Source organism: Numenius arquata, chromosome 3 (assembly GCF_964106895.1).
Source record: "Numenius arquata chromosome 3, bNumArq3.hap1.1, whole genome shotgun sequence".
Taxonomy (NCBI): domain Eukaryota; kingdom Metazoa; phylum Chordata; class Aves; order Charadriiformes; family Scolopacidae; genus Numenius; species Numenius arquata.
Genome location: NC_133578.1, coordinates 73,286,905 through 73,303,927, shown reverse-complemented (window position 1 = coordinate 73,303,927; position 17,023 = coordinate 73,286,905). Strand labels below are relative to the sequence as shown.

General features: G+C 41.0%; 1 protein-coding gene across 2 annotated transcripts in view; it reads left to right on the top strand.

Annotated features, from left to right (window-relative positions):
- The window catches only part of PTK2 (protein tyrosine kinase 2), a 219,819-nt gene that overhangs the window by 36,211 nt on the left and 166,585 nt on the right, over window positions 1-17,023 (top strand). For both annotated transcript variants that reach the window (XM_074145771.1, XM_074145772.1), the window contains exon 3: window positions 8,959-8,985. The gene's annotated coding sequence lies outside the window, so the exon portion shown is untranslated. The remainder of the gene's footprint in view (window positions 1-8,958; window positions 8,986-17,023) is intronic.

Sequence of the window (17,023 nt, the reverse complement as noted above, 5' to 3'; positions counted from 1 at the left end):
TCCATCAGGATTACACTCTCACAGGTCGTAGTGCTGGAGATATTCCTGAGAGATCTGAGCTGTTGCCTGCACACACATGTCCCTCCTTAAACATCTTAAGCAGTTTTAAGGTTTCCTGGGCTTGTTCAGTTAAACGCGTCTCCTTTTGCTGTAAGCCGTTAAAGGATAAGAACATTCCTATAACAGAGCTGACATTCTTAAAACACCACTTCTGATTGAGTAGGTGTTCTTGTGGGTCATATCTAAAGCTTGTGACTGTCCTACGTCTTCACAGAGCCACGATGGGGAGTTGAAGAGCATGAGAGGCTGCTGGATGAGAGCGGGGATCCTCCAGCCCAGCAGTGTGCCGTGGTGGCCACAGCAGGTGGTGTTTAAATAGAATTTGCACAGCTGGCCCTGTATTTCCTTGTCATCCCTGCTGTGTCAGAGATGCCAACCATCCCTGACTGGTCCGTCTCAGCTTCCCTTGTCAACCTGCTGTGAATCTGACAACTGGATCAAGTGCTTCCTACTACTCATACTGGCAGGATTTGATGAGCGGTGGTGCTGCATTGATTTGCTTTTCACAGAATCACAGTGGTTGGAAGGGACCTTCAGAGATCATCTAGTCCAACTGCCCTGCCAAAGCAGGTCCAGCCAGAGCAGGTTGGACAGGAATGCATCCAGGCGGGTTTGAATATCTCCGGAGAAGGAGACTCCACACCCTCTCTGGGCAGCCTGTTCCAGGGCTCTGGCACCCTCACAGTAAAGAAGTTTTTCCCCATGTTCAGATGGAATTTCTTGTGTTCCAGCTTGTGCCTGTTGCCCCTTGTTCTGTTGCCAGGCACCACTGAAAAGAGTCTGGCCCCATCCTCTTGCCACCTGCCCTTTAGATATTGATCAGCATTGATGAGGTCCCCTCTCAGTCTTCTCTTCTCCAGGCTGAACAGCCCCAGGTCTCTCAGCTTTTCCTTGTCAGAGAGATGCTCAAGTTCCCTGATCATCCATCATCCCATCATCCATCTCTGCTGGACTCTCTCCAGTAGTTCCCTGTCCTTCTTGAACTTGGGGGGGGGGGCGGGGAGCACTTTGAGCCTCACGTCCACCCAGCTGAGAGGGCCCAGATTTCATAGTCTGGCCTTACCTGGCATCCGCTCCATCCCTGGATCCCTTCAGCTGCCCTACTCTAGACCTTCTTGAAGTCCACTCTGCATTCCTTCTGGTGCAGAGACCAGAACTGAACACGAGATGTGGATGCTTTCCTGTTTTGTGTACAGTAACATGTTTTAAGGACCATGTTTTTGGTACCCTTCCTAATGATACACAATGTTTTATTGCCTTTTTTTGGTCAGCTACTGCTCTTTGGGCTGATGGTTTCAGAGAAAGCAGTGACTCAGCCTTCCTCCAGCAGTTGGAACTGGAGAAAGTGCAAGTGTTAAGTGGTTAAGGAGGTATTGCTCAGAATATTTTTTCCCTAGATGCATTACATCACGTCCATCTGCTGCCCTTTAGCAACTTGCTTCATTTTCTGAGATCCTTCTGGATATTTTCCCCGTTGGCATGGCTTTTGCCCACCCATAAGAGCTTAATACCACCTGCAGACGTGAAGATTTCGCTTAACCATTTTGTGATGCAAAGTAAAACCAATTCTTGGGGACCTTACTCCAGTCTCTATCCATACCTCTCTTCCCCATAGGCAAAAGGTGTATACAGGACTTGGGGAGATAATGAGAATAAATTCTAGAGTTGCTCAGATACCGCATGTTCTGTAACTTGGTGTGTAATGAGATTGATCCCACCTGCCCTGAGTAATGATTGAGTGACTTCTTGTGCTGTTCTTAACCTCCTTGAATGTAGCTGCCCCTAGAACTCTTTCATTTAATCTTTTAACTGTTTCTGGTCTAAAATTTGGCTACTGGTGGCTAGATAGATAATGTTGTTATCTATGCTCAATGAATTTAAAGTTACCAGTTGCATGCCCTCCCAGTTCAGGGCAGAGTTCAGCTGAGATGAGAGTAACCCACCAGTGTTTTCCTTCAGCATCTTGATCAGAATTTGTTGTGGTGTTTTGTTTGTTTGTTTGTTTTTTGAAATTTAGAAAACCTAGTATTTAACAAGCATAAGGTGAGTGATTTAGGAGGAGTTTGTCCTCCTAATGGGAGAGGGGAAATGGTGATTAGAAACTATTGAAAGACTTTTGTAGAAGCTGTAAGCTAAGGAGACTAAACCTTGCTTTTGTTTTTAAATGACGGTGGGTGGGAAGCAGAAGGCAGGTATAAATAGAAGAAGCCAGTGAGAAGAGCGCAGCTGTTAATTAGCCACTGATTTATCAATTTGTTGTCAGTTATGGAAGCAGATAAAACTGAGCATGTTCCTGAGGTACAGGACAAATCAGCTGATGGTGACACTTGTTCTGCTGTAATAACATTATGCTCGTGCCTGTTTAAAGCTATTTGAAATATGTCAGATATGGTGATGATCACACTGTAAATGTGCCTGGTATGTATTTTGTCAACCAAATACGTAATCTGAAAAAAAAAATTAGTGTTCTGTGCAGTACTTCAGTCCATCCTCTAACTTTTCCTTCATTTTGTGTTGCTTTTGTTCTTCAGAGGCAGCTGCTTGCATTAAAACTAATAACTGCTTAAACGTAACTTCTCAAAAATATAATCTAGGCTGCGCACGTTTCCTGAGGAGGGTCTCGTAGCGGTTCATTCTTGGCTGTTTGCTAGTTAACCTTTTCAGCAGATATAATTGAAAACATTAAATCATTACTGCTGATATTCCCAGCTGAAGCCAAGATTTAAGCAAAGATAATAAAGAACTACAGTGCACCCTGAATCTCCTGTGAAGTAGAATTGTAAACAAAAGATGTGTGGTTTTTCTACACTGAATTTCTTCTAATCTGACCAAGCTAAAAAAAAAAAAACGCCGGCAAACTTTGTGCATGGGGGTGTTTGTCCTGTAATCATCCACCCCATCTTTCTCTATGGTAACAGCTAAAAATTTACACTTAATGGTGGATATTCAGCTGTTGCGCCGGAGGCAAATGCAATAAATATGTCAATGGTGTGGGGGGGAAACCTTCAAGTAAGCAAATGGTATTTTTAGTGCTGTTGTGATTGACTTACAAATACCGTGTCAGGTATTGGTGGCTACAAATCGAGGAAGCTACTAAAAGTAAAAATAGTTTGAGCATTCAAAGGCTTGTAAAAGATGATCAAAGGTTTAGAAAAATGGGCCTTTATAGTCATCTGCTTCTGCCTCTCATTCTACATAGCTAATAGAAGGAAAGATTTGATTGAGTTGCTCTTTAAAATTGCCCTAAAATTGCCTTAAGGGGAAATGATATAATAAAGGGCTGTTAACATTCAGCTCCGAAGACTGCTAAATTAGAAGTAGATCAGATCTAGGTTAGAAATAAGGGATGCACTTTTAATGATGAAAAAAAAAAGTACACGTATGGCACAATCTAACCGGTGGTTTCTGTAATCTTTTAATCATATTGTCAAACTTCTAAACAGCTTTTCCGAAGTGGGTGTGCTGTCAGAATGAATTCATCCTATCTCCAAGGTCTTTGCTCGATAGGTCGGATGATCGTGAATAAAGCCTTGAGTTGCTGAATAAATGTAATTTTACAAAGCAGGTTTTTTTTTTTTGAAAGGTGACTTGTGTTTTCTGTTTAATTATTTACTCTTTAAAAAAAGGAAGATATTTTGAAATGGATGATGAGATCTCAACTTCATTAAAGATTAGAGGAACATCCAGCTCTCTTTTTTTTGCCTGCCAGAGAAGAATAGGAAGGGAGATTGTTGAATCCAGCCTCTAAGACAACATCCTTCAGCATCAGTCACACAAAGGCTAAAAGCTGAATACAGGTCTATATTCCTAAATGATTTTGGTACCAGTAGATAAATAGGAAAACTGCATCTTAAGTTGATTTTACGATATTCCTGGTTCAGTTGGAAGGATTGTTGTGGAATGAGATGTGCTACTCGGCTTCCTGGAGACTGTGGTCTGTGGTTCCTCATGTGTTCCGAGCCTCTGCTCTGCATTGGAATGAGAGATTGGTTCACAAACTGAATATCTGAATTCATTTCAAGGGAATACTGTTAGAATCACTCAGTTCCTGCTACAGGAGAGCAGGATTAAATTTCTCGTGGTCGGCTGCTTCCCACAACTCTGGAAGGAGATCAGTGCTGCAGATGGGTGAGAGTCTGAGCCTCTGGAGTTGTCCATGGAGCCATATTCTCATTTTAACTTGAGGTAGGAACACGACGCTCACCAAATATTCCCGTTTTCAATGATTAGATGTTACTCTTGGAAAGAAGATATTAAATTGCGGCTCCATTTCCAAGAAAACATTTGAGGAAACTCGGTGATGCAAAATGCATAGTTTCATAAAAGCAAATACAGTGTTAGAGACATCCAGTTCTCAAGGCGTCCTTAAGTCATAGAAAAAACAGTTTGTGACAGGATCCACAAAGCCTGTTTGAGGACCGATTTGGAGAGTTGGGCAGAGAAGAACCTGATAAAATTCAACAAGCGCAAGTGTAGGGTGCTGGAATAACCCCATGCGCCAGTACAGGTTGGGGGCTGACCTGCTGCAGAGCACCTCTGAGGAGAAAGGCCTGGGAGTCCTGGTGGACAACGTGGTGACCATGAGTCAGCAACGTGCCCTTGTGGCCAAGAAGGCCAATGACATCCCGGGGTGCATCAAGAAGAGCGTGGCCAGCAGGTGGAGGGAGGTTATCCTGCCCCTCTACTCTGCCCTGGTGAGACCCATCTGGAACGCTGTGTCCAGTTTTGGGCTCCCCAGTTCAAGAAGGACAGGGAACTACTGGAGAGAGTCCAGCGAAGGGCAACAAAGACGATTGAGGGATTGGAGCATCTCCCTTATGAGGAAAGGCTGAGAGAACTGGGACTCTTTAGTCTGGAGAAGAGAAGGCTGAGGGGAGACCTTATCAATGCTTATAAGTATCTGAAGGGTGGGCTGAAGGAGGAGGGAGCCAGGCTATTTTCAGTGGCTCCCAGTGACAGGATGAGGGGCAATGGGCACAAGCTGGAACACAGGAAGTTCCATTCAAATATGAGGAAGAACTTCTTCACGGTGAGGGTGCCAGAGCCCTGGAACGGGCTGCCCAGGGAGGGTGTGGAGTCCCCTTCCCTGGAGATTTTCAAGACCCGCCTGGATGGAGTCCTGAGTGATGTGCTCTAGGTGGACCTGCTTCGGCAGGAGGGTTGGACTAGATGATCTCTAGAGGTCCCTTCCAACTCTGACAATTCCATGATTCTGTGAAATCTGATTAATTTTTAATTTTGCTTTGGAGCAGTTGAGAAACATAAGGGTGGTTGATGTCGTACAGCTGTAAATGGGGTTTGTGTGACAGCATTCACATACGTTCAGGAAGCGAGTTGCAGGAGAAGAGTCAGTCCAGATCTCTCTTTGCCGTCACAAACCAGATCAGGAGCCAAACTTTTGTTTTCTCTCTTCAAATCTCAGCACTGAATGACTTTCCCCTCTATAGAGATGTGAATGCTGTAATGCCCTTCAAAAAGGGAAAGGTTTTGCCCAGCGAAGGCAGCAAGTTTGGAAACGAGATCTGAAATGAGTAGCTGCCGAGCTGCATAGTCTTGGGTTTACTTCTCAGTGAATGAAGTATTTAAAACGTTGCCAGAATCCACTAATGTATTTTCAGTGTTAGATGTTAAATGGAAAACGATATTTGGAGAATAAAGCTAAGAAGTTTCAAGCCAGAAAAGATTAGAGAGCGCTGGGGAGGCAGGGTAAACCCAAGGGTAAGAAATATCATCAAAGTTCCTGGTGTGACTCTGCAGCTCATAAAAATACATGAAGGTAACGACCATTCACTTACCGTTGCGGTGTCTGAATACACAAACACGACGCAGGAAAAAGTGGAATTATCTTTGGAATCGTGACAGCGTTTGCTTCATTGACACTATTATGAGTTGATACTTCTGTTGTGGCTGGTGTTGCTGGAATTAAGATGCATTAGCCTATAGAGGACCTTGTGCTTAATGGAAATCTTTGAAAAATATGATGCAAGCAGCTTGCTAAGTGCGTTTATACAATTTTGAGGAGACTGATACGACCTTCAAGCTTCAGTTTCTTTCGTCCTACTTGTTTTTAAATCTAGTGTGTCAATTAATCATAGAAAACAGGCTCTCTTACACTAAATTGTATTAGAAGAACGTGTACTTGCAGGAAGCCGTTCGGTGTATTTGTCCCAGAGGTGCAGCAGCTCTTCGGTTAATGCACTTACGGAACTGATTTGCAGTGAAATGTGGAAGTAAAAAAATCTTTACAGTGTTTGACTTAAATATAGTAATGGTGCTGATGCTGTAGGTACCCGGGTAGGTCCCAGTGCAGGAATGGGATCTGTGTGAGCGCTGGGGGGAGAGATCCTAGCGGAAACAGTTTGAGGACAAACACTAGAATATGATCAAGACTTTCTTAAGTTATAAATACGTGCGTGTCTTAACTGCAGAGCTTTCCCTGGAGGTGTTTGAAATTGCACGGCTAAGTTCCTGGAATGTAAATTAATGTTTTCCGCCTATCTGTGTGCATATGATAATGTATTTTTCTGCTGGTTATGTTTACTGTTATTTTCTTGAAGTCTGTTTTGCAGGCAAACTTAACCAAATAGTCTGCTTCAAGGGTAATAAATGCGGTGATAAAACATTTCCAGAACATCCAGAATTAGAATAAAATTTTAATGCAGCTTGTACTAGCAACTTAGTAGTTTTATTTTTGTAACTTAAAATTTTCATTGTTCTTTAATTATAAATGGGATTTAGAGATTAGTTTCTATCACTGTAATAAAAATAAAATCAAATATGGTGTTTTCTATTCTGCAATTTTAGTTGTTTTACTCAGGTGGCTGCTGTTGTTCCTATTGTATATCCTAGTGACAAGCAGGAATTTTTTGGCAACTTCACAAAAAAATACACAGAAACTCTTGAACTTATATAAACAAACAGAAAGATGCAACATTTCGTTTAACTTTCCAAATCAGTTGTCGCTGCAACATATTTTTCTGCCGGAAGAGAGCTCTGTACCTAATGTGCTGATCCGGATTCTGTGCAGGAGGAGACTGGGGCTTTTTCCTTCCTACAATTTATGTTTCTTCTTCCTCTCTGGGTTTATCCCATCGCAGGGCATTTCTTACGACATAAGGTTTTGTTCAGAAGCAGACAGTGCGATGAGCATCTTTTAAATGTACCTTATCTTATTTAAACTATAGACATTCTACCAGCGTAAAGTGTTCGATATTTTCTCTGTTCTTTGTGGTGTCCTATTGCCGTTTTCATTTTGTGTTTTAAGTATGTTTTAACTTTGTGTGTTGCAATTTCGTTGTCTCCTCAGAGTAACAAATAAAATTTTTTTTAGCTTTTTAGTTGGCTACTTTTAAATTTCAGGTGTAATTCTCTTTAGTATTCAAGTTTTATCACGTTTTGTAACCACAAATGTGGATTGTAACTGAAAGCAAGCACGATGTTAAGAATCTCTTGGTGAGAGCAGGGCTAATAAATGTATTAAGCCTTGTTATTTCCTCTAATAAGTAGCAAAGCAGTGACCATCTGCCCTGATAATCTCTGAATCTGTTCCAGTTGCTACGCCTCTGGGTAAAGTTCAATTTCCATGTGGATTTTGTACCCAATACAGCAATTTTATTACTCAACATTGCAGTCTCCTTTTAACCAAATAACTGTGCAGACCCTTTTCTTCAGTTTCTTACTCATTTCTTTTACTGCTTCCCCCTTTCTCGTCACCCCTGTACTCGTATTTATTTCAGCTCTCGTTAACCTTTTGATGTGTGTCCCCAGTCCTCGTTTCTAAAGACTTTGACTAATTTTTGCTTCCTAGTTCTTTGTGGGTTCTAGTTTCCATTTTGAACTCTGGTCAGCACTTTGAGTCGCGGTTACGGTTGTGTGTACCGAGATGCCAAGTAGATGTATGAGAAGCAGGCAGAATGAATGTAACAAGTTATAGTCTATATAATTACCTGTTTAGGAAAAATTAATGTATAAGCATTTATACTCTTTTTTTTCTAGGGTATAATTTATAATATGATCTATTTAGACTCTGAGACAGTAGTTCTGTCTCAGAGTACTTAAAGGGTGGGTGTCAGGAGGATAAGGCCAGTCTTTTTTCAGTGGTGCCCAGGGGACAGGACAAGAGGAAATGGGCACAAACTTGAACACAGGAAGTTCCACCTAAACATGAGGAGGAACTTCTTCACTTTGAGGGTGGCAGAGCCCTGGAACAGGCTGCCCAGAGAGGTGGTGGAGTCTCCTTCTCTGGAGACATTCCAAACCCCCCCAGACACGTTCCTGTGCAACCTGCTCTGGGTGGACGTGCTTTGTCAGGGGGGTTGGACTAGATGATCTCCAGAGGTCCCTTCAACCCCATATCATTCTGTGATTCTGTTCTTGTAAAGCTGATTGCAGCTCAATACACACTTGGCATTTGCTTTAAAAATATTCAGCAACTGTATCTCGTGCTTCAGCGCCAAAAATCAGTCTCTTTTGTAAGCTTGGCTACCTTTTCTCTAAAGGCTTAAGAATAAAGAAAACATACAATAATGTTCACTTCATATTCAAAGACTAACCCTGACACTTTCAGCTCTGAAATTACGTAGGTGCTGATGGTGAAATCCATACATAACACTTAATTTGTGTGTAGTGACCTGTCTTCTGCTGTAGTAATTACACTCGTTGCCTCGCAGTACCGTCTTTGTCCTTGGGTTAGGTAGGCAAAACGTAATCTTGTTAATGAACGGGGTGAGACAAGGAAAATGCTTGTGATTTGCATGTGGCATGCCTAGCAGCTAGCAAATTGCTTCAGATAATGTGCTTTATTAAACAAGTATAGCCTTGCAGAAAAATGATTAGGCCAATGAAATTCTTAGAGTGATTTTTCCTTCTGTTTCTAAATGTCTTCCTTTATTGTTACAGATATTTCAGGACTTTCCTTGCCAGCAGGTAAGTTCTCTTCTTTCATTTATGTCTCAATGTGACAGCAGGCGGCTTTTAAGGGCTTGCTTGCAATATAGTCCTGCTTTTATACAATCAAAATATCGGTTCTTATTGGCACTGTCATTGGTTCTCAGTCATGTGGGGATCTGGGGTCAAAACATAACCTGTTGAGGTACAGATTTTTTTTACATTTAAATAGTGTATTTTGACAAGGGGAGGAGGGAACTGAGATATAAATACACGCAGTTGTTAAATATGCGTGTGATATAGTTAATGCTTTAAGCATTAAAGGACTCAGCACAGCGGGTGATACAGCTGGCAGCAAAACAGATTAGCAGCAGCCACAAATAGTGGTGAATCGGAGGAACAATGTGTAAGAAAACGTGGTTTATGGGTGGCAATAATGTCCCCAGGTATCAGTGGGGAAGGTGACAGAGATGTTCCCTTGCCTGAGGACTTGTGCCAGAGCTGGAAATACCCCTCTGCTCTGTTGGACCCTGGTTCTCCTGGCAGTGGTGTTTTAAAAATGAAAAAAACCCACCACCACAACAACAAAACCCACCAAAAAACCCAACCCACCTAAAAAAACCCAAACCAAAATATTTTTAAAAATAGCATTTTTCTGTTTATTGCTTGATACGTTTGGTCTTCAATCGAGTATTAAACTTTATAAATTGACTCGCACTGTGGGCTCAAGCTGTGCTGTAGAGCTCAGGATGGTGATGTCTTCTGTTCCCCAGCATTTTGTCCATCTATTCACTGTTTGTAATGTGAATTCTAGAATCATAGTGTGCTTTTGTTCCTGGTTGGGCAAGTTTGGGATTAGATGTTTGTTTTTGGGCCTGCTGCATTTCGTCTATACTTTGCGTTGGTGATTCTCATTATGTATCCATTCTTTTATTTCTTCTTACTGAGATGTGCTTCGTGTCTGTCCACAAAATACCTTTTTATGAGTGAGTATTTGAAATGTAATAATACTTGGTCAATATGAATCTGCTCCAGAGGTGGTTGCTCTTTCCCGTTTCAATCAAATGGCAATTTCAATTAAAATCTTGGTGGCTGATGTATTGTAGTCTTTCCACAAGGACTTGAGAGTGGCTCTTCTGGAAGAAAATAATATTTGATTGAAGCAGTGAAGCGAACTTTAAATGTGGAAAAAGTTGGGGTTTTTTTCTTCTAAGGCAGGCATCTTAAAAATGATTTTGAGTGCTGAGAACGGTTGTCAGGAAGGCAAGTACTTGTGGAGAATATTGGAAAAATAAATGCCTGGTGTTTAGGTCAGGCTGATGGGAAAATAAGGGCTGGTGTGTTTTGTTCTGAGACGAGGATGTGTGATGAAACTTCTTACTGAGTTTCCACATGGGACTCGAAGAGCCTGTCTGATACTGTGAATCTGAGTCACAGTGAGATTATTCTTTTCATTTTGGGTGTGTGGGTGTCGTAATTATACTTTTTTTGCCGTGTCGTTGAAGTACTGATAGAGGGCAAAAATTTGCCCAGGATTTTGAAATTGTAACCTTTTTCCATGGTGAGGCAAGAGGCACTTATGGAGGGGAGACAAACTATACGCAACCGCTTGCCTATAGCAGGGATTTGACGCTATTCAGTGATAAGGAACTAAGGAAACCTGTTAAAAACCTGCTTAAAATATCGTCAAAGGAGAAGGGTGTGTCAAATGGAGTTCCACAGAGATCTGACTTGTCCTGATGTATTACAGTATTTTCATGAATGACCATGAGGACTTTATGTGCCTATTCAATCTTCCAGTGATGCCAATATGAAAAGAGTTATGAGCACGTTCAATGATATTAAAATTCAAAAGAAATTTGACAAATTGGAGAAATGGCCAGGTTGAAAGAAAAAATGCATTTGAGTATAGATGAGGTTCTACATTCAGATGGGAAGTTTTAATCGTCAGAACTTGTATTTGCAATAAATAACGGTATTTTCTTATTTCAAGTTTTGAAGAACTTCTCTTTTCTTGGGTGCCACTTTTAGCAATGAACAATAGATGTCACTAGAAATGTTCTCACTTTTGCCACCTGGTTTTACTACTCTAAATTTGCATCATAATACGGGGGGGGGGGGGAGGAGGGAGGGGTTTGAAGACTTTGCAGTAGGGAGGAGACTATTTAAAATGGTCTTTATTGTAGTGTCTTGTTTGAGGTTACATTACATGTAAACTCGTTAGAGTCAGTGATAGACCAGGATCATCAAGACTGCCTTTTTGCTTTGATTCCACAGCAAAATCTTCATGCAGAGACGGATTGTTTGTGTGCTGTTGAATGCATTAGTTGATTAGGTCGTTAGTTAAATCATTAATGTAGGATACCTCTCCTGAGTAATCTATATCGCTGCTTTGAAGTCTATGGGTAACTTGGTTTTTTACTACCTTGTAATTGAGGCCATGGATATGAGCATAGGGAATTTTTGGAATGTGAACCAGTAGGGGCTTGGGGGGCAACTTGCTAAAATATTATAATTTCAAAGTCAGAGAACACAGTATTCCTGTCTGTGTGTGAAGTTATCTTGGAACATGAGTGTGGTCATGGGATGCGGGGAGGAATGAAAGACAAGTTTCCTTTGTAAATGCAGTTAAACTGTGTCTGTTGGCACTGTTGGGATTAAAACCAATCCCTCCTGGGCTGTCACCATCTGAATTTAAAACAGGTATAGGATCTGTGTGATGTAGGTGACCTTTCTTTAGACTTGGTCTTTCGTTTCTGATTTTCTAGTGCAAATAAATATTCATGACCAGAATCAAGAACTAGTAAGGAAGCAAAAAGCTATACCAAAGAATTATACCAAATAGGTAGAGGAGAATAGAGACAAATAAAAGAAATTAGCATATACTGGGGTTTTTGGTTTAAAATGGAACAAAACATTCTCCCGGAATGGAATCTTAGCTATGGACACTTGTTTCTGATGACTCTGTCCTTCAGAGAACATCGGAGTTGTGTAAAATTTTGCTGTCTCCTACTACAAGGTAACAAAAAATTAATAGGATGTTAGTATCCTTTGTGTAGCACAATTCCAGATATGGGATATATTAGAATTGTCTGTTGTTTTTGTGTTAATTTTTTGATGTACAGTGTACAATTTAGTGCGCCATCCACACATAGTTATTGGTATCTGGAAATATTAAACGGTTTTGGAACTATTTTTAGTTCCAAGTGCTCATTTGGGACCAAAAAAAAAAAAAAAAGTATGTTGTTACACAATTCCAGCTCAATCTGAAGAAGTTGTTCTTTCGGAATTAAAACCATGTCCTTGTTCAGTCTTTCATTAGCGTATATGGCCTTGCATCTTGTATAAGGCTCGTTAGCGATCCCTTTTAATTAAACCAGATTCATCTCCTTCCACAGAAGCAACTGCCTCCAAACAACCTGCTGCTGCTTTTTTCTCTTGCCCACCGGATGCGAGGTGGGGTGTTTAATGCTGCGCCGGGTAATTAGATCTTCCTTATCCTAAATCTATACCTGCCCCTCTATGAATATAACAACTTGAAATTTAACACAGCTTTTCGGGCTAGAATTAAGAATAAAAGACTGCCATGGATACTTTCTATGATGGAAAAATAAAAATCAGTCGAAGAATTGCCAGACGAAGTTGCAGTAGCAAGCAAGAACTCACAGTACTGAGAATGTGCAGAATTCTTAAGATAAATATTCACATGTATTACAGGGGGTAATAAATGATGCAGCGATTATTCAGGCAGCTGAGAACAAACTGCTGTGAATGAGAGATTCTGTTGCTTCTGTACAACACAACACCTTCAGCGGCAGTCACTGGAACTATCTTGTTCTGCTGCAGAATTGCTTAAGGAAAACACAAAACTTTGAAGAAATGAGTAATTATGGTACATAAGTGTGCTCTTTACCCTGTCCTGTGAGCAATATCCTGCTTGGGCCTATGATGCGTTCACACTGTTTTTATAAGACTATTCCACAGAAAGTACAGTTTCTGCTAATTTCTGTAACCCCTTCAACTCTTGCAGTTCTTTCAACTTAACTGCATAATACACGTAACAGCTTTCTGTGCCCGTTTCTGTTAAATCATAGAATTGTCTAGGTTGGAAGGGACCTTTAAGATCACTAAGTCCAACCATCAACCTAACTCTGATAAAAAACATCACTAAACCGTGTCACTAAGCACTATGTCAATCCGCCTTTTAAACACCTCCAGGGATGACAATTCCACCACTTCCCTGGGCAGCCCATTCCAATGCTTGATAACCCTTTTGATGAAGAATTTTTTCCAAATATCCAATCTAAACCTCCCCTGGTGCAACTTGAAGCTAGTTCCTCTTGTCCTATCACCTGTTATTTGGGAGAAGAGACCAACCCCCACCTCTCTACACCCTCCTTTCAGGGAGTTGTAGAGAGCAAGAAGGTCTCCCCTCAGCCTTCTTTTCTCCAGGCTGAACAACCCCAGCTCCCTCAGCTGCTCCTCATAAGACTTGTTCTCCAGACCCCCCACCAGCTCCGCTGCCCTTCTCTGGACCCACTCCAGCACCTCAATGTCTTTTTTGTGGTAAGGGGCCCAAAACTGGACACAGTACTCAAGGTGGGGACTCACCAGTGCCACGTACACGGGGACGATCACCTCCCGAGTCCTACTCACCACACCGTTCCTGGTAGAGGCCAGGATGCTGTTGGCCTAAATCCACCCCACCATGTTGGTCTCCACGTTAGAGATGGAGATGTCCCATCTTGAAGTGTCCCAAATGAGCAATAACTGAGCTGCACGTAAGTTTTTCAAGACCTTACCTTTTTTTGTTGGTGGTTTTTTTGTTTGTTTTGTTTCTCCCTGTTAATACAACATTGGAAAGGAAGGATTTCCCCATCCATCCATTTTGTCAAGAAGTTAATTTTTGTGCATTTGAATTTGCTGAAACCTGAAGCTTTCTTGGCTGAGTGCGTTGGAGATGCTTCCTCTCGTACCCGAGTACCTTAGTACCTAAGGTTTTCATCACAATAACTATGAAATAAAGGAAGGGTGGGGATGACCATGTGGCTGAAAGAAAGATTCTGAAAGTCAAGTTGGATCTTGTGTAGCTGGTTTATATAAAGTGTTAGTTGTTAGAGTGTGTTTTTTGTTCTGAGAGACCTGGGTTGGGAGTGGCCTGGGATCTTCTCCCAAAATACACATAAGCTTGTTTGAAGTAGAACATCATGGGCTACAGTGAACCAAGAGGAAAAACATTGCATGGCTGAACTTTTATCAACTCCTTTGTTATAAGTTACGCCTAAAATGACCATAAATAAAAGATTATATGAGTTTTCCTTTAGTCTCTTTTTACGTCCTTGACAGATCTTAATATATAGCTCCGCTGCTCTGCTTGTGTAGTTAGCTAATAACTTTTTATTTTTGCTCAGCAGAAGACTGGAAAAAGGAAGTAGTAAGAAAAATTGTAGATACTGTACCTATGACTTCTTCCCCCCCTTCTCTTTTTTATTTTCAGAAGGTGAAGAATATAATTGAGAAAATATCCAAACAGTTTATGATGGCAGTGTTGTTTCCTGCAGGCCTTTCCCCTGTTGGATGGGAGCTGGGGATCAATAATTTGAGTATGAAAAACGGCAGAAGTTATTTTTTCAGGTATAAAGCAAAAAAAAACAACCAAAACATTCTGTTCTAGTAGCAAGCAGGGGTCAGAATAACAGAAGCGGTGTGTTAAATGCCTGGGCTTCCATTGGTGGGCTGGAATTACGCTTAGAAATTCTTAATAAATTGTTGAACGCTGGCACAAAGATGTATTCCAGATTATATCCTCGTTCACTAATCATTGCTTTAAAAAGATCTTTAAACGTGAAGTTTCTAGTTAGTCTCCATTCAGATTACTTGCTGGAATAGTTTCACATGGTTTGATTTTTATATATATGGTTTTTTTTTCACAGCAATGTGTGATAACTCTTCCTGTGAAAGGCTTAAAATAGAGAATTATTGGAACTGTATTTTCCAGGATTAATAGACTTTATCTTCAGATTTACCTGCTTTTTTGATTCACTCTATAAAGTGGCTGGGCCGGGGTGTAAGCACCCATGGTTGTGCTTGTTTTTCTTCTTATTCTGCAGACGCTTTACAAAAAGCTCCAACAAAATGGTTCTGTGTCTTTGTGGAACAAACTTACATGGACTCGAAGAGCAACTGAACTGATAATGAAAACTTAGAATATAACTAAGACTTTGTCTCCGTAACATGTGATTGATCGGCACGAAAATTGCTGCTGATTGTTCCGTGGTCAACTATGCATCCTCCAAGAGGAGGAGGAAGAGGTGTTACTGAAAGTTGAGGCCTTATGATAGAGAAAGGTGGGGGAACCAAGTGATCCAGTGAGATGTTAGATGTAGTCATGGTCATTGAGGTTCTGGAAACGTCAGTAATTGAATTATTGAGATTTTTATATAGAGCTTCCTGAAGAAAGGGTTTTCAGTAAAAATTTTAAGGACAGTGGTCAGGCTTTGTTTAATGACCTTTGTCCTTCAGAACTTGAGGGGGTGAAAGGAAGTCTTTCCTTCCACCCTAAAGCAGAGTTGACTACGCTTAAATCGTCCTTTGAAGATATTTAACCTATTAAGAGGGCGGTTTCACAGGTTCTTCTGCCACTTAAAAATTCTTAATATGCTTTCATTTCAAGGGACTTGAATTTCTCTTCCACTAGTTTGTTTACTAAAGTTTGTTCTCCGTGTCTCGGTGGCAGGATGAGTATTTCCCTGTTTATGCATTCACTGATTATTATTTTTTTCTCAGTCTCTTGTTCTCTTAAAAGCTTTAATACCATCTCTTGGTTGAAAAGCGTCAAATGGGATTGTGGAGACCAGTACCACAGGTTTTTGGGAAGTGATGCTTGACAGAGCTCTTGGCCTTGTCAGATGCTGTTACGTGTCGACGGTGTTGTTCTTGGGATGTTTAGTGATGTGTGTCATTCAGGCTGCTATCACAAAGGGGTTTTTTAAATGTTCTGTCTACCACTGCAAGACATTGGATATTTATTTAATATCTCTTCTCCTGCATCGGAAGAAGGATTAATGCCAAAAAGTCAGCTGTGTCAGTTGGTCTCGTAGATCTTGGTCTTGCCTAGTTGAATTTTTATAGGAGCATTCGGAGCTGTGGCGGAGAGGTGATGCTCGTCTGCTCATAAATTTACATATTATATAAAAGGATGCAGAGTGGGGATATTTGCTGTCACAGAATCATGGAGTGGTTTGGGTTGGAAGGGACCTCAAAGATCGTCTTGTTCCAACCCTCCTGCCGCGGGCAGGGACACCTCCCACTAGACCAGGTCTTTGAAATACTGACTGCTGGTTTGTCCAGTCTCACAGCTGGTGAGCTCAACTAACTTGAGTCTTACTTGGTGGTGAGCTCCTGGAAGACTTTAAAAAGAAGCAACACGGGCTTGTGTTTTCTGAGCATTTTGATATCACTCTGCAGGAATTTCATAGGTAAACCTAACTCGTTCACCAGAACTGTCCTAACAACGAGTTGTCTTGTGTAATTGGAGGAACAAATGAGGCTATTTAAGGTGGTTCATTTTGCATCAAATAAAAGGGGTTTGTGTTACCCGAAGATGACCTTTGATTCCCCATAATGAGCATAAATTGACTGCCTGAGGAACTGCTCCTTGAAGGTTTATTGCTTTTCTCCTGAAGCAGTGATATTAGGTGAAAGAGCTACACCTGGGCTCTGCTAGAGGTTCTCCTAAGCAAAACATCAAACTCCATTTGTTGGAGTTTCTTTTTGCAACATCTTTGAATCCAAATTATGCTACTTGGAGAGGGAAAGGGGGATTTGTGTCTATTTGACAATGTCTTCTTGTTTTTTAAATACACTAGTCTTTGCTTGATAGGCTTCGCACAGAATTTGCTTGGTTAATTTCTATTATAAAACTTTAAAAATATGTTCTGTAATAATTAATTTTTAATGTTCTGTTTTCTTAGCCTTGAAGGATGTCAACACTGGCTTGTTGATTTATTCTGTAATGCTGGAACATTAGATAGCTCTGTGTCTTAGCCTATATGTGTTTGTTTATACAGAGGGGATT